Below are 26,069 nucleotides of genomic sequence, written 5' to 3'. Positions count from 1 at the left end.
CCTTGCACTATAAACAGCCACGATGAAACAGCTATCTGTGCCTCTGTGGTGTCACAATAAAGGGAAAAGTGAGCAACTGTGGTTTTCACACAGGAATTGGGGCATTTACCAAGGATGATGCATCCTCCCACTCAGTTTTGTTCTCTAACTTTTTAGCAGCAACTTGTGGTCAGTAGAATGAAAGACTGCATTTAAAAGAATCATTATGTCATAGTCTGTAGCCAAAAAGAAGTAAGTCAGCAAAATAGCCCAGTCCTGCACTCCAGTCTGTGCAGAAAAAGAATGTGAATATTGCAAAGGACATCTGTCAAAACTTAGTCTGCTTTTGAAAGAGGAGCTCAAAATAAGTGGCACCTGGAAGTTTCAACAGATTATTTCTTGTGCAGGCCACCAGCAATCATTTTCCTTATGGAAGCCATTCTATTCTGTCACAGTATTTAAATGTCAGAAGCAGGCATTGAGTCATTGACAATAATGATGTTAGTGTTTTCTCTATGGACAGAATAAGGAGACTGTGATTCCTGATTCAGCAGTCATCCGCAGGGTCCATAGGCAGCACTGGTTAACAATCATGATGAGAAACCTGTTCTTGTCACCAGCAGAAATATCTCAGGTGCGGTGGATGCACAGCTCCAGACTGTCATTCTCTAAGTATATAAAAACACAGGGAAAACAACATAAATAATTATATTTTCTTTGTTTATTGCCTGCTTGTCTACCTTTTACTCTAACTGAAGAAAACTGATGCCCAAGGAATCTCCTTTCATGAGTGACTAGCAGTTAGATTTGTATGTTCCTTCTTGGGAGCATCACTTAGCTGCATTCCAACTTCATTCAGCTCTCCCTTCCAGTATGCTGCAGTAGCTGCAAAAAACAGCTTTTCATGCTTTCCAAGGGCTGACCTTGGATTACAGACACTTTTGCTTTTTTTCTATAGATCTTGGGGTTCTTTCACCTTATGTTTATTCAAATGGCAATTAACAATGATACAATATCTTGTTTTGGATGCTGTGGATGCTCAAGATGTTCAGGTCACGACTGATTGAGATTATACAAGTATAGCTCTGTAAACCACCCAATGGAGACCAAATACAGCTCTGAATCTCCAGCACAGCCTGGTAACCTTGCAGCTGCATCCTGCTTCTCAGTGTTAATATTATTAATAACATTTTGCATAAGAAAAAAATGGGAAAAGAAAATGCAGCTAATTCCCAAACTAGTCAATCTCTCAGTTTGCTGTCTGATCCTCTAATGCCTGGTTCTTTTACTCTTTCTGGAGTTATCAACAAAAACATGTGAAATAATCCTAACTCTTACCCTACCATTCACATCTGCTTCCACTAGAATGAAACCTCTCTAAGAATCAATGAGGCACACACAGAGGATCTAATTAAATCCCTATGTCATTTCCTTTGAAACTGTCACACTGCAGCTCTTATCATGTATTCATTCACCCCCAGTGGTGGCGTGGTAATTTTAGCAGGGTTGTACTTAAGCAATAAGGCAGGGCAGCATGACAGTCCTGCTGTGATCACACCATACACTGAATTGTTAGACTGAGCACTGAAGACTGAGGACACCAGACAGTCAAGTTCCTGTGAGTGTATAAGAAATACTAGCATGCCTGAAGGATATTGTAAATTAGTCTTGTGTGTTATGGCAAGAAGCCAAAATCATGGAGAATAATGAAATCGAATAACATGGGGTTAATATATTTTATACCAACATAAGAACTTCAGACAAGAGAGGCCACTCCAGCTTCTTACCTCCTCTCCACCAGTCATGGGAAATTGGTGTCTGCAGACAGATTGCAGAACAGAATGTGTGGCCAAGGCTTCCCCAAGTACTCCTACAGCTGCTGGTGATTAAAAAATAATGTCCTTGTAATTAGTGACCCAGATCTTAAAACCCTTACAATGCATGAATACAATAAAAATGCTACAAAACAATTGTTTGAGACATTTAATTTTACTGTTCATCTAGCAAATGCACAGAGAACCACATGCCACTTTCATATTTGATCTTTTGAGGAACATCTCTGTGCTGACTGTGCTTCATGAGCTTACCACTACTGTATACTCATATCACTGTAAGCACAATGTGTTTTTAATGAATTTAATGAATTTAATGTTACAGAGCCAGAAGTATCCACTTTTTTTTTTTGTCATACCTTTTCAGGAGGATCGTTTATAATCTCTTTGTGCAATATATACACTGAGAATGTGTCTTTTATTGTCTTCCCCCTGTAAGCAGATGTGGACATAACCATTCTCTGTTATATCAGAATAAATCTGTGGCTACTCTTTTATCTCTTTCTCATGAATCTGGGTGCCTCTTGAGGACAACCTGCTTCTCTTCATTGCCTTGCTTTAGATTACTTGTTTTACAGTTTTTACCAAGAACCTTTGCAGAGATCTATATACAACCGTGAACAGTTTTCTTATAACATCACAAGGTCATGAATTGAAATTCATTAAATACCATTCATAAACTGCTCTCACCTGCTTTGAATCTTCTTAGGGCACAATATAAAGTAACGAGTAAATTATCTAACCCTGTGCAAACCTGTAAAGCAAATACCATATACTAAGGACTCCAAAACTTATGTCTGAGTATTTTACTGTGAGAGCCGGAAACCAGGAAATCAGTTTCAGAGATGCAACCTACACCATAGAATACTTAGGATTAAAAAGCCTGAAAATTTCTATTTTTTGAATGCTTGATCAAGTCACTTTATAATTTTTGCCTCAGTTTCCTGCTTTGTAATATGAAGTTATTATTTTTTTCCAAATTTGAAAAAATGTTATGTGGATTTTTCTTATTTTATGTATGGTGCTTTGAAAGCCTAATTTAAGACTATATAGATATCGTACAGATATGGTTAAATAAAAATTTTCCTGAGAAGACATTAGTAGACAGTTTTGAAGATTCTGACAGAATAAAGAAAAAGGAGAAAAAAAAATTCTCAGTATTGCAATTGAAAAAATATTTTATTTGTATATGCAGGGGCTTTCTAGAAATATTACACCAGAACTGTTTGAAGTTCTGAGTATCACTCTGCTTCCAGCAAAGTTGGTGACTGATTCCGATGTGAACATATTGCTGAGGATTTTTTGAGTATTCACCTTTAAAAAATAGAAACTAATTGAAATACTTACAAGGATAAAATACTAACTATGCAATTGTGCAGCCATCTCACATTAGGATTGGTTATTACAGGTTGTGGCATAGTGTGGAATCCCACTGCAAAGAGACATTTGCCAAAAGACTTACTGCTCATTGGCCATATCTGAGGCATTTACAACCATATTCATGAATAACTATGCAGTCCAATTGACTGTGACTGCTTTGCAACAGTCTGACTGTATCTGGCTAAATTTGGCTAAGAGAGTCTCAGTAATGTCTTAAAAAGAAATAAGCCTGCTACAATGTAAGCTGGTTAATGATTAAAAATAATTGGCCATGCAATTACTCTCTGTTTGCATTAAATGCATGCAAAATACATGCAGATCCCAAGATAACACCTGAATTATGTAGATAGAGACAAAATAACATGAAACTTGTTAAGGGGTCTGTTCTTTTAATAAGAACACTGCGGAGTATTGAAATATTTTTGGTGTGGTTTTTGACTTCTGGCACTAAAAACATCATTTCTTGGCTGAATTCCAAATATATATAAGTTAGAAAACAGCTAACGTTGTGTGTGACTAGACTTGATTTCAGCACAGGATAAAAGTATTCAAGTACTTATTTTTAGGTTTGCCATATTAATAAAGTAATTACTTTTTTCAGCATGGACAGCAAATACCTGTGCCATCAAAAAGGACTCCTGTACCAATATCTAGGCTTCTTAGGGAAGATAAAATTACAGTTTTAATAAAAAAATTTAGTAATTAATAATTAATCTATTTAACACAGCTTCGAAAGGCCAAATATTGACTGAGCTATGAACTTCCCAGGGCAGAGTTTAATCTTCAGAAGAATTATAAGGATTCCCAGTATTCATACTGTTAAAAATAAATTAAAGAAATATGTACAAAAAGAAAATAAGATCTCCCAAAAATTACTGTGATAATTTTGTTCTATTTAAGAAGTTGTCCACTACTGTCAGACAGTAATTTTTACAAAGTAGGGTCAAACCAACACCTGTTTCAGAGGTACTACAAGGTGCAAAGGGGAGGAAACGTTGGGTGAGTTAAAAATTCCAAGTTTAAATCCAAGTGCTGGAGAAGTTTATTTTCCCTCTTTACACTCTTACAGTGGTATCATAAGGGACTATGAACAGTGTGACAGCATCTGCTCAGGAAGTGGAAGCTATAAAGGGCTCCAGACTCTAAAACATCCAACTCCTCGGACAACTGAACAACATCATGTGTGGTTAACCCTCACTGAGGGGCTGTGATGCATAAACAGGACTGTGGAGGAAGCAGGGATAAAGTTAGGAAAGGCTGGAAAATTTCCCTAACTCTGTAGGGTTCATGTGGATGAGCCACAGGGTATGCTCAGTTCCTAGAGATGTTGCTAAAAGCCAAAAGTGCTCAGCACCTCCCAGGGAAGCTTAACACCACAGATTCCATCTTTCCAATTCAGTTATAGGTTGTTTCACCGTGCCTTGATTTAAGTATAAATATATATGAGCTCTGACTCCTAATCATGTAAATGAGTCAATGTCCTGGGGAATACAGGCTTCCTTCTTTCCACTTACATGTCTTTTTTTTCTATTTTTTTTTTTTTTTTTTTTTTTTTTTTTTTTTGCTGCTGCACATCTATTGCCTGACTTTAAATGGATATGACCGTAATAGGGGTAAAGTGTGACATATTGAGCCATGGCTACTCAAACAATAGATATATCTTCTCTCCCAGGCTAACAAATATTTTCCTCATCTATTTTATAACACACCTCTCTGTTTTATCCAATCACTTTGAAATAATTCCTTTCAAACAAAATCAATTTCTGATCTCTGATGTTGCCTACTAACTGACTTTAGGTCTAAGAGGCCTTGGGATGCTAACATTCTACAGACCCTTTTCTGTTTGCACTTCAGATAGTAGCAGCTCTTTAAAAATACCTATATACCTTGCTCCTAAAAAAATAATACATGTATGTGGCCATGATCTATACAGCATTTATTTTACTTTCAAGTTTCTGCAGTCACAAAGAGTTCTTCTAACATTAATTTCATTACTGGGGGGAAAAAAATACTCAAACAAATAAACAAACAACATATATATACATGTCTTTTCATCAGGAAAAATGTATGATCTTCCATTTACAAGAATTATCTCGAAAGTGAAAATCCCATTATACCAGTTTCATCTATCCATGTCAGATACCATTCAGACATAAAGTCTGAGTACTACAGCTCCATGTGCTCACGAGCTAGGAATTATGGACACATCCTATTGTTTCCTTTGCTTCAGAAACTCTCTTGAAGAACAACGATGCTGGTTCTCAGTTGTTTGGAGGAAACATTGCACACATGGCATCCGAGTCCCCTGGGGATCTGATGCACATTTGTTTTAATGTTCCTAGCGTGCTCCCCATAATTTTAAATGCTCCACATTGAAAGGAAAAACTTGGTCTGCATCTTTCAGGGAACACATAAATCTTGTGTCTCCACAGAATATCATCAGTTGAGAAGATTAATTTGCAGAGAGGAGGTAACAGCAGAAGGGTTAGGATGGTGGAGAAGCAAACACACCCTGATGGAGACAGACTCCAGCAGGTCCCCTTTACTCGTGATGTTCCTGGGAGACACAAACCCGCAGCCTACACATTTGCAAAGACTGAAGGACAAAGCATCCATTCTCCTTTTTTTCATCCTCTAGCAATATTGAAACTTTAACTCTGAAATTGTTGAAATGTTTATCCACTGGAGGGCAAGAAATAAAAAAAAAAGTACAAAAAAAGGGAAAACCATCACAGTCTCCAGCTCGCTGCCAGACAGCCTTGGCTGGAGACCTGGAGCTTCACCGAGAGCCAGCACAGAGCACAGCAGCCTCTGCTGCGTATGGCAACAGCTGGGCTGTAACATCCACCTCTCACTGTAGTAACACTTCATTAAAAAACATAGAAAATGCTCAAAATATTTCCAAGCCTCAGAGCCTGTATCTGGTAAACTGATTAGAAAATTAAATGATCTGTTTTCTTTAGGTTTGCTGGATTAAATATCTATCATAAAGTGTGCAAGAAACACTTGAGTGACATTCACATCCCAAATTCGACACATGAAGTGTAATTAAGTGTGATAGTCACGAGCAGAGATAACGCTGCATGTTACAGGCTGCATTTGAAGAGATACAAAACAAAAATAAAAATGTGGCTTGTGTCTTCAATTTTTGAAGATATGCACAACATCAGATTACACATCAGGTAGTGATGGGAACTGTGTGAGGGCACAAAATACCAATCATAGGTTCACTCCATGGAGTAAAAGATGACTCCTAATGAGTTGCTACTTGATTCACCACCAGCTGAGACTAGAGAATTAAATATCAATACACTGATATTTCATCCTGACTCTAATCCTAACCTGATGTTGTTGGAAAAGTCCTCACTGGTATTCACTGAATTTTCTGTGGACAGGGCCCCAGTTTTTCCTAAAACAGCTGTTTCTTAGAGGCATTTAAAACATTATCTTTCAACTGCCTAAATGAACTCATTCATTTAATATTAAAAAAAACCCCTTGAAAAATAGTTTAGAAGAATTTTTGGAAATATTTTTATTTGCTATTTTAGATAAATGAGGTACAAAACCAAAGTGCATCCTCAACTCATTTTCAAGAGCTAAAGAAAACAACTGTGATTGGAACAGATCTCCTAAAATGACTAAATCAAAAGTGACTTTAATATGTCATTCAACTTGCCAAACAGACTGTAGCTGATCTTTCCAATTTAAATTAGAAAGTCTTTTCTTGGTTATTGCTGAGATCTGCACATAAAAGATGTGCCATTTTCTGAGGGAATAAAGATGCACATACCTAGAGGTCAAAACAATTGCAGACTTGAAACCTAAAATCTCCTTTTTCTAATGACAGAGTTACAAAATTATCTCCTGATGTTTGTCAATGTCAATCTTTAGGATTAAGAGTAATGCAATCCCTGTGCAAACTGAGTTGGGTGGCTTGCATTAAGCAGTGCAAGATAAGTTATGCTGAGTGCAGTCTTGCTCACACACCAGATCTGGAAAATCACTGCAATTTCTGTATCTCCAAAGACAGTTGTTTAATTGTCTCCATTTCGATCAGTGATATAAAGTTGACTTAAAGTTACACTAGTTATGTGAGTTTTATAGATTAAAACAGAATGCCTAACAGCTTTTTTTTTTTTTTTTGCCATCAAGTTTCATACAAGATTTGAGGAGGAAAACAGCAACAAGAAATTTTGCAGCAGATTCTCTGGCCCCCATTTTGGCTTAGCCATGCAGCTTATCTGTAGATAAGCCATGCAGCTTATCTACTTGAGAGTAGATGCTACTCTCAAGTTGAATAGAGGCAACAGAATCTGATCATGTCCCAGCAGAGAGGGTGGGGATGAAGGGAAATCAGTGCAGATCTCCTCACACAGTTGTGATGATTTTTAGGGCAAAGGCACCTCCTGAACATGGAACTGTATCTCCCCACCGGGTAGCCTGTTTCCCCTGAGAGTCTGATGAGTGTCTTGGGGTGCATACCTGATGATTTCCACTCAAGGGGTTTTAATTAGGAAGTGATCTGAAAATGCTGGATAATTTGGAGGCATGTATATTTTTGAACCTCACATTTCAACATAGATACAGCCTATAAAGTATTTGCTACAATAGCAGCTCTTTGCCCAGTACCAAAAATATCTTTCATTTAAGTACCATAAGCAGACTCGGACTGGGCACAGTGGTACTGATTCCAGTCTCTCACAAAGAAGTCAAATGCTATCAAAGTGTCACAAGGTTAAATGAGAGCAGGATGGATCCAATACCCTACATTTTATTTGTGATAGAACTGTGTTGCATACAAATTGGCACAAGTATGAGGAAATATGAACATCTCAGCATCCTTCAGTGCCAAGTACAGACATGATGCAACATAGTCATTTTCTCAATTCAGTGTAACATACAATATGCCACTCTCCATCATGCTACAGGCAACTGAAATGTGCTGCAGGCCAATGGAAAATATCCCTAAAAATAGCTATGCTGTTTCTGGGTAAAAGGAGAAATATTCGACATTTCCTTGAAAATGTTCCCACCTGGATTTACTGGAACAGCAACATGGTCGTTCGGTGACAGGGAGCTCACTAGTAAGGAGCTTTCTCCTTGATATTACCCTGCTTTCCAAAAAGCACTGCAAACATGGCTTGTAGCAGTTCTTTAAAATACTGTACATGAAAGCTGCACTTTAAACTGTATAAGTGCTCTATTGTAAAGCACTGTATTAGTAGCTTTCTGCTGCTCAAGCAACCGCAGATTGTATTATAATAGTGTGCTATTCTCATAGAGATCATTTTACAAATACAACACAAAAGATTGTCACATGAGAATCTTCTAAATCATGTCAAGGAAAATAAACACCCACTGCAGAGGGACTTGCTTATTTTGCTGAGACATTTTATAGCATATTAGCATAAAAATACTACTTCTGCCTTTCAGGTTCACCCGCAGCAATGCTTAAGAGCATTTGATGTGTTACAAATACAAATTATTTTGGCAGCATGATTATTTGTTAATGCATATTTGCAAACTTTCTATGCCCCTATTCAGCCCTGACATACAACCTGTGTAAATTACAGCATTTTACAAAATTGAAAGGAGAGGGAGAGATGGTCCCATTGGTTCTCCCACTTCGCATACATGACACAGGAACACAGGCTCCAATCACTAATTGCACAGTGTATCCTGCCAGGTTTTGGCTCCTCAGAAGTTGATGGATGTCCTGAAAAGGAGCTGCCTTATTTTCCTGATGTATCTGTGTAGAACCAAAGCAACGATCATATCAACCCTCCCTGGTGTTATCTAATATGAGATAGACTTATCCCACACATTCTTTCTTCCTTCCTTCCTTTTCTTTTGCAAATATCCTTGTCCTCGTTCTCTTCAGGGCTGTTCTCCTCATTACGTGGTCAACCACCTGCAACACAGAGTAAGCGATATGCCCAGGGCTTCACCAGAAACCAGCAGCGGGAGAGAAACTACAACCCAGATTGTCCGAATTTTAAACCGTCGCCTTTATCTACTGAGCCAGTCTTGCCCTCATCCTCTATGGTGCCACTAATGCCTGAGTCCTTTCCTTCGATACAGAGCCATCCTGTCACAAAAGTTCCTGTTGGCTTTTTGATAGGTCCTGGAATGGAGCAAGGTCTCCTTGCAAAGACCCTTTTAATGAATGGGACCCACAGGTACAGTCTGGGTGGATGAGAGGAACTACAAAGAGCTGCAAAGCTCCTCAGTTTTCAGTCTCTTTCAGGTTCAGCTAGCTTCACTACAGAATGTAAAAACCTTGCACAAGATTAACGTCAAAAATTTCCATTTTTATGGTATTTTTAGATTGTATTTCATTTTCCAGTCTGCAGTTGGCTTGAACCAGAGCCACAATGCTTGTGACACTCCAAACACAAAAAAGAATTACAAAATGTGACAATTCCTAAAATGTGTTTCTTGTTGTATAACAAATTCCCAGTGTTGCAGATTAAACTAGAGGGAACAGGAGACATAACATGGGGATTATATAGAATTTCACTTTGTGCTGTGGCAAAAGTTAATGCCTGCCTTGTTCTAGTTGGTAAGGAGAAAAGATATTCTGCAACAGCATAACACATAGCTTAGGTGATTGGAAAATGCAGGCATATGTAAATCAAAAATTTTCCTGCACAGTTTATTGAAAGCTAATTACAGAAAAGTGTGAAATACTCCTGCCCCTCATCTGTTCTGCAGAATTTAGGGCAGAACTACTGGTACAAGTCCTTGTAGTTTTATCAACCTCTTTCTACTCAGTGTTGCTCTAGATAGCTCATCCTAAGGAACCTACCTGCATACTTTAAACACACAAAATTGAATATATTTGTTATTAGCACTTTTTTTTTTGGTGCTAGTTCCTTAAAACCACACATAGTCCAAGTTCCTATGTGTGCCTTATAGTCAAAGTTCTGTCAACAAGAAATTTGATCAAGAGCTAGAAATCACGCTTTTTTTATTATAAACCTAGTCGTTTCTCTTTAGGAGACAGAAGCATAAGTAGGTAGGAAAGCTAAAAGTGAAGATATATTTATTTTGAGTTTTTGGGATTTTTTTTACTAGAATACACTTTTAATCACATCCTGAAGTCAGGCAATAACTGAAAAGCTAAAAGAGGGGTTGAACCCAAACCTTGCCATGAAGACCATGGAGCTTTTCCATGCCTGTTTACAGATGAATGGATTCATTTGCCCATCTGACTTACAGCAGCTGCCCTTTGGTTGCCTGTTTAAGACAGTCTTCAATGCCTAAATTGTCTTTGAACTCTAAATTGATTTAATCAAACAACTGACGCTAAAGTTTGTATTAAGTAAACATGGGCACACTGTTGTCTGACTGAAAGAACTTTGAGACTGGGGCTGTTCTTTTTTTGTCTAGCTTGTATGTGCTTTCAAAACGAACATAATATAGCCCGCTGATTGTGAAAAGTACCTGGATCCTCTGTCTTACACCAGCAATATGAAATTAAGAACAAACTGTTTTTCAACTGCAGGAAGCAAGCCTAGAAAAGTAATGTTTTGGATACTTATAGTGGCAGCTGAATGGACAGGAACTGAATTAGCAGAAGCTCACCTGAGTGAATTCACATAGAAAACAAATTGTTATGAACATTTTATTTTTATTAATTTTTTTTCTTCTCAAGTCTAGGAAAATTTGGGCTGATGTGAAATGAGGTGGAAGTCCAATTCCCATTTCCCTGTGTGTGTACAATCAACAACAAAGGTTTGATTTACTTTTTTTTAATAAATCTTTCATTAGGTGGCATACACGTGCATTTTCTTTAGGAGACTGACTTCGCCCTCCCTCTTTAAAGGCAATCCCTGTGGAGGAAATTCCTTGGGTAGAAATATCTGGCTTCTTAGTTAATGCCAGAGGACAGCATGAGCAACTTTGGGGTTGGTCTGACCTGTGGTTAGGCTGTTGATGGACTGTCTGGGATAAAGCTGGCCACCCATCTAGTTTTGGATCCAAGTACTAGTTTTGTGGGTGCCTTACTGCCTTTGCATTCTTGAAGGTTTGTTTGATTTCCACTGCCCTCCTATCGTGCTGATCTCTCAAGTTAAAAGGGAACTCCACCTCTCACGTGCAGCATGCAGTGATAGAAAAGCAAATTAAGTAATGGGAAGGAAGGGAAAAGGGTTTAACCTTTGAAGTGTCAGCATAAACTGGCCTACCAGAAAAAAAAAAAGTTATACAGAGAAGCCTCACTAGGACAGAGAAAACACAAGACCTCCAAGGTAGGCACTCACTGCAATACTTGGCCTTCTAAGAAGCTGCATTTAAGTGTTTGTTTTTGAAAAAGTCACTTACATATTTCTTCCACATGGAGTGTGGTGGTGTGTATTCCTGAAGGCAGGATGGATCTTTACAATCTCTGGAGAATAAAGAAGCTTTAGTTGTTTTATTCTGTGGGACCATCTAAAAGCTGTATTCTTTAAGTAGAGACAATCACTTATTTAATATATCATTTTAATAATAAAGACTACCTGCAGTTAATTACATTACCATGATATTGATAGAGGGTAAGAACTAGCTGCTCTTTGATGGAAATATTTAGGCATATATTTACAGTTTTGTAAACTGTAACTTTTTCTCTAGCAAGTCCATCCACTACATTGTTTTCTAACAATACCAAAAAAGCACAAAGACCAGACATGAAGGTTGTATATTCTATAATAAAGAACTTTACTCCAGCTGTTAGAAGTTAGTAAGTTACCTCACAATGGTCTGACAATATTTAAAAGGTGGATGTGCAGGTTAGGTATCTGCCAACAGCAGTAACAGTCAGTCTGTGGTTGCTGTATTATGTCATCTAAGTTTCCTTACCTCTAATTTCATTCACTCTCCCAAATGCTGAGAAATATTCATCTTTTTTTCAATAATTTCTGGATGCTGGGGTTTCTGGATGTCTGACAGCCCATTTGGAGCAGAGCTGTAGCAATAGCTGTAGTGCAGAGGCACACAATTTATGCTGTACCAATGGAGGGGATGCATCCTCCCAGGAGTAGATTTATTGCATAGAGACATGATTGATAGAATTAAATTGGTTCTACAAAGTTGTAGGATGACACAGACAAAGCTATTCCTTTGGGCATGTGTGAGTACTTTGTTTAGAAGTGACAGAGTTTAATAGGAAAGTTTCCAAAATGTTCTTCCAAAATAAGTGTAACAATGTACAAAATTTTTAACAGAATTTGTTATGCATGTGTTCCTTGGTCAAGATACAGGCTACCTTGGTTATTGCATAAGAAGAGGATATTTATGCAAGAAAGACAAGTTCTACTGTGTATTAGTAGGTTTTCCATTGAAGAGCAGTTGAACAGTTCCTACATCTAAATAATTTCCTGTATATTACAAGATTTTTGTACTTGTTATACATTTTAAAGTGTTGAAAACAGAACATATGTCCTAGTTAGGACAGCTGAGACCAGTTCATCATGGTATGGGTGTAACCCAAAACTGTGTATTCTATAGCCTTCCATGCCATTTCCCAGAAACTGTTGTCAATAGACTATTCACACCCTCTGCCCATAGAGCCTGACTCCTCAGGCTATAAACTAGGTGTTAAGAGGCCTGTGAGATAGGAGGATGCTCTTGTCCTCACACCCTTTGTGGAACTCCCCGCCCTGAGGGAAGTACTGAGCATTCCTGCCTGAACTGGAGGATATATAATCTTGGAGTCTTGGAACATTTTCAACCACTCGTGGGATCCAGAGGAAGACTGCAGCTCATCGCTCTCAACCAGACTTAGACCACCACCCTCAATTGGACTGCAATCACCACTTTTGGCCAGACTGCAGCAGCTCTCCCACCAGCAGGTTTTTCCCTTCTCCCTTTACTTTGGACTCAAGTGGGGCCCAAGGAACACCACTTTGTTCATGCCCCAGGGTACTGGATTATACATCTGGGTTTTGTGGGTTAAGACCAATTGTTTGTTTGTATGATTGTACTTACTGTATTATTTTAATAAATTGTTATTCTGACTTATAATCTCTCCTTTGAGTTGAGTTCATTTCCCCTGCTGGTTAACTCTTAAACCAGCACAACATATTACTTTGCTTAAAGGAAAGCATTAACGTCAAACTTACTGACATCATCTTGTGATTTATACAGCATCCCCAGCTTTTAGCTGATTTGCAAAGTTCAACCAAGAGCGACAAAAGAATTACTCTTACTCAACCAGTGTACTAAGCAAACTGACAGACTGGTGATGCGGGTGCTGAGTTTACCAAAGCAAAACAAGACAAAGCATATTCAAATCTGTGTTAAATACTCTTCCTCATGTCTTGCCCTAAAGGCCTTCAAACAATGGTATCAATGAGCTCCGGTGTAGGAACTTGGTACCGTTTATGGCTGATAATGTTCCTATAGAAGTCTATACCACACAATACACTGCTGACATTGCCCTTATGATGTCAATAAATAACATAATCAAAACAGTCTTTACTACAGGTTTGGTGATTAGCTTGTAAGAGCCCTAATTTCTCTATTTGTACATTTGCTAAAGGAGTTTGGAGAACTCTTTAAGAAATACAATACCATTAATTAGTTATTACTTCTTACACGAAACTGCTGAAAAAAAAGCCAAAATTCAGAACCTTGCTTTTAATCAGATATGTTAGGCAGTCATCAAGATCTAACTGAAATCAATAGATTTCAAGAACTGCAAAAGGTAAGAAGTCGTTAGGCTGGATAATAAATCTCAGTGGATGGACTGTCTCCCAAACAGAATCATTTTACATCTCATGCACATCAGTATTTTTTTCTCTGTGAGATCTCAAGTCTGACAGTCTCTCTGAGGTCTTAGAGTTTGCTTTTGCTCTTTAAAGCAAACAACATTGTGTACTAACACCATCACTAGTATCAATGGTGACTGCTAGTTCAAATATTTGTGGAACCCGTCCTGTTTACCACGTTTATTTGTGTCCTGGACAAATTGCTGGAGAGGTCTCCCATGAAGTTTGCAGATTTCACCAAATGAGAGTGACCACTGTGCCCAGGGGCACATCCAGGAAATGGAGATGGGTCCTACATGATAGTACATGGAAAGAGGACAAGACATAATAGGAAATGTTCAGACATGGGTATGGGTAGAGACTTGCTACATGAGGACACATGAGGACATCGGGCACTGGAGTGGGTAGCCCAGGAAGCCTAACTGGTATCCAGCCTCAGAGGTTTTAAAGATGGGGTTGAAAAAATACCTAAACATGCCCCTTTGGTCCTCAAGCTGGCACTGCTTTGAGAAGGAAGTGGGACAGGAGACCCATTTGTTCAATTCGTTTTGATGTTGCATCTCCTATATCTCTATCAGATATAATTTGGTTTTATTCTACTGCAAAGCATGCTAAGAGCTTTGGGATGTGGAGAATAACAGGGCTGACTGATTTTGACAGTTGTTGAGCCTGTTGTTACCCTCAGTCTTGGTTATGTGCTTAGTGCCTCTGGTGTACACACAGCACATTGCTGGATCCTGAGCAAGTCCTGACAAAACACATTTTCAGCAGTTTTCCAGCCTTTTTGAAGATTGAACACAGAACTCTTGTTATGTCCATGAGAAAATATCACAGAAACAGAGTCCATTTTACACAGGGGCCCCACCATTGGAGACTGTCTTATTTCAAAAACATATTCAAATTAGCCTGAAACTCTTACTCTGCTGAGAAAATAAGAGTAGTAAGCTGCCACAGTATCTAGACATTGCTCAGAGAGGCATCTGTCTGCGATTACAGATCTCCCTCATGTCATGGGTCACATCACCAGGAAAGTGGGAAGGTTCAGAATGACAAACTGAGAGTAATCTGTCACTGTCAACTCCATGGGATCAAAGGAAAAACAAACCATATCTGTTTTGGCAAATGGTGAAGGAAAGAGGAAAAGTACAGGCTATTAGGTTAATGTAGACAGACAGAACTGACCTCTGCTATCTAGATTAGTTTATTTTGCTGCAGTATTTTGCATACTGAAACCACATTTGTCAGAGATCTTCCAAGCACTTTGCAGAAGATCTAATTTAGAGCTGTGACACCTCTATGAGATACGATTGCAGTTGTCCCACAGTGGGATCACTCTTGGAGACATGCTAAGTGTCTCAGATGAGTACCTGAAAAGTAACTGAGGTGTTTTGGCTTCACTAACCATCAGATGTAAGGGTGACAATGGCATGGACATCACAGGGGCATGGTGACAGTACTGATGAGACCCCATCTCAGGGCCACGAGTGCACAGGTCAGAGCCAAGAAGAAAGTTCAATATTGGTGAAGAAGTTTGGAGGATGACAATCTCTATCCAAGGGTGGAAAGGAGCTTTGGTTAAGGTGAGAAACTCCTGACACCAGTTTTCAAGCAGCTGACAGACTTTTACAGTGCTGTTTTTGTTACTCTTTAAATATTGAATGAAAAACTGGAATGAGTAACACACAAGCTACATCTGCTTCAGCAATACCATGCATGCGATCACCATTGCCTAGCATTAGTCAAGAGCAGTAAATTCAGCTTCCAGAATACAATCAGTTCTTGTCCTCCACTTCTGGGAGTTCATAATTCAGTCTTACTGTCATTTCTTTCCTCTCCTATGTTCTTTCCTGAAAAGTAAACCTGCACAGAAAGAAACCAGAGTCATTACCTGTTGGAAACTTTAATGTGCTACAAAACCTGAATTAGAAGTGATAATGAAATTTCCACTACTGAAAGCAGACTTTGCTAACGGATGTATGTAGAGAGAAAGAGGGTCATATAACCAATAAAAATAAGAACCATGTTCATTTTTAATATGCCTCATTCATCTTTGCTTGAATTGGCAGAAGACCAAATTAGAGTTTAAGCTAAGATGCTCCTTTTAATTTGCAGTAATTAAAATAAATGTATGTTTAACCATTTCCACTGGACTCTATTAAATCCAGTATATTTGACAAAATATCTTTTAGAATTATATCTGCTAAACTGAATAACATTTGTAATGCCCTTTGAAGAACATAAAATTAATTAGTCCTAAAAATCCAGGTTCTAATCTGCAAAATCAGCCCACCACTAAATTACTTGCACTTCCATGGATAGACACTGCTGTTACTGAGATTTGATTTTATTTTCCCCTATGAGCTAAGTTACAATGAGCAGGAACAACTTAAATCGGGAAGGCTGATGAGATTAATGTCCTTGACAATCTGTACCATCCCCACTCCACAATCAGCTGGGCTGGGAATCAAGCAGCTCCAAGATTTACAAAGCAGCCCCAGTTCACAGGCCAGCAGCAGAGGTTCTTGCAGTATGAACTCTTGCAGGGTTTTTTTAAATCTTACAGGTCCTAGTTTGCGGATTCTACTTAGTGGACCCAACACTGCTTCCATTCAATTAACAAGAGATCAATAGACAAATTCAGAGGAAACAGTAGTGAGCTCAGAAGGACTCACTATACAAATATGTAGGTATTTCCACAGAAGTCTTCAACGTAACACTAAGAAGTTGTGTCCTAACTTAGCTGCTAGAAAAACACAGCAAATTCTCTGGTTTGGTCCAAAATTTCTTTCCCTGTGACAAAAAACTCTAACTGAAAATATTTGTTTCATTTTGCTGAAGAAAGTACAATGAGAGATATTGTTCCCATTTCCATCTTCATTAAAAAATCATTAGGCGTCCTCTAAATCAGTAGGAAGATGAGAAGGTATTTTTGATTTTGACATGGATTCCAAAATGTCTAGTGAAATCAAATGTTCATATTTGTTATGGAAACTCAAAAGTAAATGGCAATAATTGTAATAATAATAAAAGATTAAAAAAAAAAAAAAAACCTAAGAGGGAAAAAAACCGACAACAACAGGGAAAAAAACCACTCAACCACCCAACCAACCAACTAAACAAACGAACAAACCTGAAAAAATGAAAAAGAGCAACTTCATTTGAAGGAGTACATCTTTCCAAAAAACAGCATTAGCAGCAAGGAATAACAAAGTTAAAATGGAAATTAGGAGAGAGAGATAGAGAAAAGGCAGACCAAGTGGCAGAGGTGCGTTGCACAGGGTCTTGTCCTAAGGAAATGAGTTTGCCAGGATGTGCAGAAAAGAGGGCACCTAATAGTAAAGTAAGTGAACTATCTTGAAAAGGAAAAGGAACTAACAACTGAGACAAAAGCTAGCAGCTAAACATAAATAGTGCTATGAAATCAAAGAAAATGAGACATACACACACAACTGTAAGAGAAGTGAGGAAGCCAAACCACAGAGCTCTGCCAAGGGATCAAACCCTGGAAGATTCATCTCGCCAAGATTGTGAGGAGTCTTTTTACTTTTGCTTTCTTATTCTTGCCAGAAGACATAAACTATATCTATTTATGGGGGGGGGGAGAAGTTGTATTGCAACACTCCCATTTCTCTTGGGGGAAAAAGGATGCTATAACAAAAAATGCCTGAACAGTTTTTTCACAGTATATCCAAGGATGCTTGAAGTAAGTGCTTGGCAAAGCTAAAAGTATACAAAGTCTCTCTACCAGGCTGATCTATAGAAAAGGTGGAATCATCACGGGCCAGATTCAAATATGCTTGTGAAGTCTGAGCACCTGTGACAGACTCAGACCCATTGCAGTCAATGAAACTATTCCCAATAATGAATTTGAATCAGGAAATTGTAGTCAGATTCCAAGAAGGACCACGAGGTTGATGATATAGCTCTTCCTTTTTAATAACAGTCTTAAGTTAACTTTGCAAATGTCAACATTTTACAGACCCTTATGAAAAAGGTAAAGCAATAGGAATGGATACACTTTTGGGGACACATTTCGTTGCTAGTTGCTCATCAGGATCTAAACAAGCACCTGTTTGCTGACATGCTAGTTCTAAAAAAATGTTGGAGATATAAATGGTTAAAATTAAAAAACAAAACAAAAAAAACTAAATAAACAAACCCAAACCAACAAAATCCCCCAAAACCAAAAAACAACAAAACAAAAACAGAAAAAAAAAGAAAAGCTGTCCACCACTGTCTGTGCAGTGCTTCAGTACGAACACTCACTGTACTTTATCTGAGCTCTGAGTGCACACAGGGCTTGGTGAGTTCAGCTGATGGCTGTGCAGAATTGAGGCCGAGTGGCACAAAGGGTACGGCTCCTCTCTCAGCTCCAATCCTGTGAGATTTTATCTGACAATGTTTTCCCTTGCCTATACCTTCCTTCACGCCCTCGAAGCAGAAGAGTAAGGAAGAGGCATTGCACCAATTAATCTCATACAGCCTAAGCAAAATGCCGGCATGGGAGCTGCTCATCAGGGCCTGGTTTCAAAACAGTCTCTTACCTTACTGCCCTACTCATTCACTTTTTAAGTATTGACTGATTTGTGCCTGGCCACAAGACCTTTGAAAGTGGAATAAGACTTTTGCTTATGCCTTATTTTAACTACTTATATTTGTGAAGTCACTTAAATTACATTTTTCAAAAACTAACTCCGTTGACATTACTGAACCCTTCATTTAAGGCAGCTGTAAATTTTCCAGGAGCAAATGCATTTCTTCCTCACTGCACTTCTTCCTCATTGTAGCCCTCCCTTTTGTAACCTACCCTCTTCTCCTATGACTAAAACCATGACTACATGGTTGTGAACTTTAGCTTCACACTGTGCTATAAAACATTGCCACAGTGCACAGGGGTATTTTCTAAATAAAACTGTGCTCTAACCCAGCTCTCCTTTTCCAGCTACCTATTAAACTGCCTCATTACTGTGTTACTGATTTGATCTTGAAAAAAGCGATGCCAAAGTATGTGGAAATACAGGTTAATGATGCACTGCCTTTAGGTAGAGTCTCCAGAAGCAGTAAAACCAAATCCAACTATTCTTAAATTCCTTTTGCAAGCAAATTGCCACTAAGAAATAGGAGCATTTTAATGAAATACTTCCCTAATATACTTTAAAGATATGAAAGGCCTAAGAAGATTGACAGAACACTGACAGCTGAGGGGAGGAGGGCATTCCTGATTAAAAGTTGGCACTTAACCTTTGCATACTCCTCCTTGTATAGTGTAAGGGCTGGCCGTCGGATAAGGACAGGATCAACTGGAAGTAAGTTCTGACCAGGTACAGTACAAGGTACCACATCTCACGCTGTTTCTGCAGCTATTGTACATATGTACTTCCTGTTAATGTACACACGAAGTACAGATTTCCAAACCTGGAAAAGCAAAAGTTTAACACACCACTGGATTTCCCCAAGTATCAGACACAAATATCCAGATGAAAACACTTGCTACTTTTAGTATTTTTATCATTCTTGTTCCAAAGCTTGAAGTCAAACATGACATTATAAATGTATGGGCACTTGGACAAAGGGTGGCTCTGAAATTAATCTGCATCTCATATATATATACATACACACACACATACACATATATATATAATGTCAGACCTAATGTACAGGATAAAGGAGGGGTATATACTCAGATCTAGAAGATGGAAGGAGAGAACAGTCTGTTATTTTCTCAGACCAGTGAAACCTGTTCCCAAGGGAAATTTAAATTTGTGCAAAGTGAAGCTCTGCCAACATGTGTTGGCATATCAGGAATCAAGGTCTGGGAACTGCCTGCACTGCCGTAGCTTGGGGAAGGAGGAGGGGACAGAGGCTTAGGAGGTATGCAGTTGTTGTGCACACAGGACAGATATCTGAGAGCTGCAAGCTTGATCTTTTTCCATGACCTAAGCAATGGTTAAAGATTTCCATTCCTCCTAGATTCAAGTCTCACCCTAAGGCTAGCCTTCATTGTTTCAATGGCTTTGAATACACACCAGAACTCCTGAAATCTCTGTAATTTTAAGAGAGATGTATATGAGGTTATACATGCAAGATGGGAATGGGCGAGTACCTTCATTTATCAGACCAATCCTGATTTCCATTGGAATAGTGTGTCTCCCCTTTTAACTCAGTTAATAAATGCATTTACCAGTAACTAATATACTAAGTAGCATTACACTATGATAATAGCAACTTTTTTTCCTCACAACAGCAATTTGTAGACTTGGAGAGGGAACAGTGCAGTATTACGTTACACAGCACATGTTTCTGTGGAATTCTTAAGGGAAAACAGAGCCACATCACCTGCCAGGAGGTCTGCTGGGGGCCAGCAGACGCATGCACTACCCAAGTCCCTCTAACTGGATTAAGCAAGGACTGCAAGAATTTTGAGTAATGTACATTTGCAGCCCATACAACATGCGTATTTTCTCATGTAAAAAACAATGGAAATCAGTGAAGAGGTACGTGGCGACACTTACTGTTCTGTTGCAGTAGATTTACTATGGCAACTTGTGATATACTCAGGGCTTACAATAGTCTGAAGTTTTGCAATACCTTTCTTTAATATCCTTTTCAGTGAGAGAGTGTCTCATTCCAGCACAGCTTTCAAGAAGCAGGATAGAATCACCTATGACAGTTATGTTCTATGTGTATGGTCTGAGATGAAGGCAAGCTTTGCGTTAAAACTTCCTTGAACTGCATTAGTCTCAGAAAGGATAGAGTTTCAAGAATGAGAAACTTTCCTAAAGGACAAGCAAAGAACAGGAGACGTTCTGAAAGGAGAACAGAGGCAGCACTGCAGGAGCACATCGGTTTGTTTAAAGAATGCAAGCTGACCTTTTTATTTTTCCTCTAAATTAAGCTATAGTCAATTTTCAAATAAAACTAAGTTTAAGGTACTTGTTTTGCAGAGACCTACTGTCACTTAATAGCACCAGTCACTCTGTCAAAGAACTAAAGGCAAAAGGGCAGCTCATGTGGTACAAACAAGACAGGGTGGTATACTCCAACCCTGATCAGAGTGTATATTTGTTAAATTCTTGCCCAAGACAGTTAAAGTCAGGCATCCAGGGACAGTAGTTTTTTAATCATAAGAAGGTTTGTAGGTTGTGTTTGTCTTGTCAAGATGATATCTGCTAATGACAGTTACCTCTGATATTCCTCTCTGGGGTTCACTGTATTGATACCAGCACAATGTAAAAATAGTTTGAGAGACAAATCTGCCTCCTTTTCTTTCAGTATGTGTGAAAAGGAAAATCATAAAAGGGTTTTTCTTTCCTGACTTACTTGACTGCTTCTGTGCACCCATCACACAAACTACACTCAGGCTCACATATCCCTGGCTGTGCCACAATCAGGAAGAAATTTCTGAACGACAAGAACACAGCATGTTTCTTTCGTACTTACTCCAAGAGCCCTCCAAATTGGTTTGACACTGCCTGACAGAGGACCCCATCACACATCATGACAAAACGATGAGGAAACATGTCTATCCTCTTCACAGCAGTCCTCAGAAATGCCCAAAGACTCATTTCTCCCAGCATGATGAAATGCAGATGAAACACCAGTGAAAATGGACTGTGCATCAGTGTTAAACTATTCACACCTCATTGGAGAGCTAAATGAGGACAGTAAGCTAATCATTGTGACATGGTATAACTCAGTTCATGGCGGAACCCAAAAAAAAAATAGAAATACAGGATCTGAAGCTTCATCCACAGCCCATGGCAGGCGTAATTTTTGTCTTCTTGACATACGTGTTTATGGGGATTTTTTGTGTGTGTGTGTGATGTTAAGTACTGTCATAGCTCAACACCTTTATTTAGAAGGGATTTGGTAGATTTTATCTCCTAGACATTTAGACCAACCTTGTTCTGTGCAGAGGAATGTACTGCTCAGCCGTACTGCCTCACGCCATAACCCTGCAATCTCCTACTTCTTCTAACAGGGCATGGTGACCTTATACAACCACACGTGTTGGTGTATCTTTCTGTGTGCCAAACCCACAAAGATCAGCAAGAAGCAGCAAATGACAAGCACTTTCCACTGCTTCTAGAGGTGAGATCTGGCTCACAACTGACTTCAGAGTAGACAACCCACCCAAAATTCTGCCTGCAGAGGAGAAGATAACCAATTCACAATGGTGCAATGACTCATGAAACATTGTCATGCCTTTGGGCCACAATGGCTAGCAGTGGCCAGCTTCAGAAGAATTCCCCCAAACCCAAATATGAAGAGCCAGTGCGTAGTTAGAGCTGCTTTAGCTCCAGGTGAAACATGCTGCCCTCACTCAATCCTATCCTGCTTGTACTTTTGCACGGGGTCATCTGCTCCAAAAGCTTTTTGTGATGGACCATGAACTACTATTGACTTGTTTTCACATCATGATAGAGCTGTACTCAGTTTTCTATTCTATAGTCTGTGTGTATCAATACAACCAAGGCTGTGTTTTCTTTTCAAGGCTTTTAAAATTTTGGGAGGAGTTGCCAAAGTGGCAAATTTCTTTGGCGCTAATGCTTCTAACCAAGAAAATGATTGGATATTTTCGTTTTTTTCCATCTTGTATGGTCACCACTCCCTTGGACTCAAATGACTCAAACATTTTCACTGTCTGCTGAACAATGATGATTTTGTGGTAAAAGTGCTGACATAGTCCTGCCCCTGGTAAGTTTTGCTGCCCAGAAATTACTAATTACCTGTGTACAATTCTGGAAAATTGTACAGGGTACTTAGTTGTATGTGCTGTAGAAGTGTTTCAAAATAACATTACTTAACCCTCTCTCGGAGCTCACATGAGGTATTACAATGCCTTTATTTGTGTCAAGGTCTAAAAACGGAATTAACAGCAAAAAACCATGACTTTGGGCTATTCCACATCTTGCTATTATTCCTTTTTTCTCATTTTCATAAATTTGCTTGACAGTATTTACTTCACTGTATTACTTTAAAGTTATGAATCCTCACTCACTCCTTAGTAAAACAATTTGAGTGTTTTGAGATGTCCAGATGAGAGGGACAGCAAAAGGAGATCCTGAAATGTCATATTTAAAAATTGGAAAGTATTAATGTTGCATCATTTAGAAGTCATTCTAATCTTGAACTGCTGGTATAACTGTTGTTAAACATTGTGAATTTTGCTTAATTATGGCAGTATCTCACCAGATATAGCTTAAATCTTCAAGTGCAGTACAGAAATGGTAGATATTAATAACCCTTTCTTTTTAGGAGACTTTAAGGAGACTAAGCTACAAGGTTTAAAATTCAGGTTGTCACTGCTTCAACCAGTATCAAATATTTAAGGCTGTCAAAAATAGTGTTGAAATAAAATTGTATGTGGTGTCTATAACTACCCTTTAAGGTCTTTTGCTAGCGTCTAACTTTTACAAACACCCATTTTAAAATCCTTTTAGCAATCTTAAAGATTTTCTCATTTTTCAGAATAACTGTCCACCCCTTGAGAAGGACAGGGCAACATGCCTTTTCTAACTATGTTCCCTTTTTCTTCCTTTTTGCCTTCCAAAAGCATCTTTATGCTTATCCTTTCTAGCTCTTCTGTACTCCTTGGACACCCCAAATACAATCTTATTTCTTTATGCCAGAATTAGGTAAGCTTCAGAAAAGATGCTACCTGCTTTGGTAGACTGTAGAGTGTTTTGGCAGGTGACACTTAGGCTTGCAAAGTTAACCTGAAAACAATCTTTGGGCAAAGGGGAGCGGGTTTGTGCTCTGTGATGCCTCAGAGACAGCCCTCACAGCTCCCCAGATATCCCACCAAACCATGGCCCAGAGCCAGAGAGGGCACATGGATTTCACAAGCAGGGACAAAAAGGGCTCAGTTGTTCTCCCTCTGAAGTCAATTGCCCTTTCAGAAGCAACTGCACTGGGATTTCAGCAAGCTGCCCCACACAGTTGGGGAGGCACACCCTCCATGCATCCCAAGTCAGCAGTGCCCCATTCCAGCAGGGCTTCTCATGGCTCAGTTTCCACATCTTCAAACTCATTATCAAACAGCATTCATCAAGACCACACCTTGTTCTCCCTTCAGGCAAAATAGTGTAAAACGTGTACCATAGAAAAATTTGGAGAGATAAGTGGCAACCCTGTTTCTGCAGACCTGGCATCAGAAGTGCTGACACTACCACTGATGTTGTGTCCTGGATCAAGGATGTGCAAGGAGGCTGAGATATATTGCTTGAGCATCCCCTAGACAACTTTGAAGCCTTTTCTGGTCATCCTTCTGGACTAAGTGTACATAGCAGGATGGAAGAACATATCTTAAAGTCACAAAAGATGGAGAGTCAACATTTTAATTTTATAAAACATTGACTCTCCATCTTTCATTTTTATAAAACATGCAAATATTTTTTTCTTCCAGCACAACTGCACTCAGGTGTAGCAGTGCCCAGTACCAGAAATGCTATTCAGTGTGAGCTGTTTCCTAAAGGAAAAGTGCACATGGGAATTCAGATTATTTCATCTACCGCAGTTGCCGCTTGTACTGTAAAAGGACAGCTGCAGCTGACAACAAGGTGGTGTGGAGTGTGGCACCTCTGCTGGCCCCTCTCCAGGAGCACCAAGGTGGTCTGTGACACATGATAGGTTTCTTAATTGTTGATAGCATACAATTAGGACAATGTAAGCCTTGTTTAAAGTCAGTTTAATCAAAATGCTTGGGTGGACTTTAGTGATGTTGGAACAGGAGTCTACAGAGTGAGGCGGAATCAATAAAGTAAAATGGAGTCCTTCCTCAGTAGATCACAGGGCTTGGAGCTCCAGCTGGATTTGTTCTTAATATGCTGTCTTCATTTACAAAACCTTTCAAGGTGTTAACATTTGCAGCACAAAAATATTTGTTTATAGCACAACAAAAGAGAAAAGAGGTGTAAAAGATTACACAAGGAATAAAGATCTCCTTATTTATTCATATACTTTCTAGGGCTTTTTGCTCTTTAAATTTGTTCTAATATTATCAGAATTGACTTCTAGTCTTTCTGATCCCAGAGGAAATGTCTTCAGTGAAGCTCTCGGTGGATAACTGTAACAAAGAATCAGCTTGCAGAGTTGTTACTATGGTGCTCTTAAGTGTAGAGCTTCTAAAAAATTAACTGATAAGAAAATTCCAATGCACTATATTTAGAAGCACTTCATTTTCTAGCTTTTGACATAAAATTATTTAGCAACTGAAAATCTACATAGAAATTGTTTATTCTTTATTGCAGCATGATATCTTTTAAAACCTGTTTTTATTAGCTCTTAAATAGGCACCAAATCTAGAAAAAAATCCTGCTTATTATATTCTCAAAAAATAAAATTTGAAGCAAGAATTATACGGCTAATTTCTCTGGGTTTTGGTTTGGTTTTGGTGGGTTTTTTTGTTGTTAGGTTTTTTTGTCATTCTGAGAACCAAATCCCTTAGACTCTACTAGAGAAAATAAAGAACTCTACGTGAATGTTTACCTTTACTTTATACTCTAGAAAGGCATTTTAACGGCAGTACTACTTTCTAACTCTCTCGGAAAAAGCTCAGGTCTATTTTTAGATTTCAGTGTCCTAAAATGTGTACTGTATCACACAGGGCAATGCAAGCAAAAACGGAAAATTCTGCTTCCTATTATTTTTGAGCACAAGCCAACTCTGACCCATTTCTGTAGGACAGCTCGGCTAAAAGTCCTCTATAGTCACCACTGAAACGATTATGAGGAATACGGGTTTGTTACAGGCACAACTGTTATTTCATATATACAGTTTAATACCACCTGAAGAAGAGAGTGGAAAATAACAGAAAATAACGTATTAACAGAAATGCATATACACCTTTGCAGAAATCCCTGTACTGTTATTGCAAATCAATTTATACTATAAAAAGTTGTTTGAACAATTCCTATAAAAAAAAAAAAGGGTAAAAAAAGGAAAAAGTAACCCCTTTCCACGCTGTTTATAACAAATTGCCTGTCAGCACACAGTTAATTTCCTGCAAACCCTGGTTGGTGGTGCTCTCCCCACTTCATGGCCAGAAGGGTTGAGCAATTTGTTGCTGTAATGGCTTTCTTGTTCCACTTTTAAATGACGTAAAATGCTTGACAATGACACTTTT

General features: G+C 38.7%; 1 long non-coding RNA gene across 1 annotated transcript; it reads right to left on the bottom strand.

The window, feature by feature from the left end:
• Positions 1-8,811: 8,811 nt before the first annotated feature.
• On the bottom strand, positions 8,812-21,440 carry LOC108496170. Its single transcript, XR_001874361.1, has 4 exons — positions 21,383-21,440; positions 15,666-15,802; positions 11,517-11,580; positions 8,812-9,102 (listed from the first exon to the last, which is right to left on the bottom strand). It is a non-coding gene; the product is annotated as an uncharacterized LOC108496170 (long non-coding RNA).
• Positions 21,441-26,069: the final 4,629 nt, after the last annotated feature.

This window comes from Lepidothrix coronata, unplaced genomic scaffold (genome assembly GCF_001604755.1).
Source record: "Lepidothrix coronata isolate B3197 unplaced genomic scaffold, Lepidothrix_coronata-1.0 Scaffold37, whole genome shotgun sequence".
Taxonomy (NCBI): domain Eukaryota; kingdom Metazoa; phylum Chordata; class Aves; order Passeriformes; family Pipridae; genus Lepidothrix; species Lepidothrix coronata.
The sequence above is the reverse complement of the archived record's forward strand: the minus strand, read 5'-3'. Positions and strand labels throughout refer to the sequence as shown.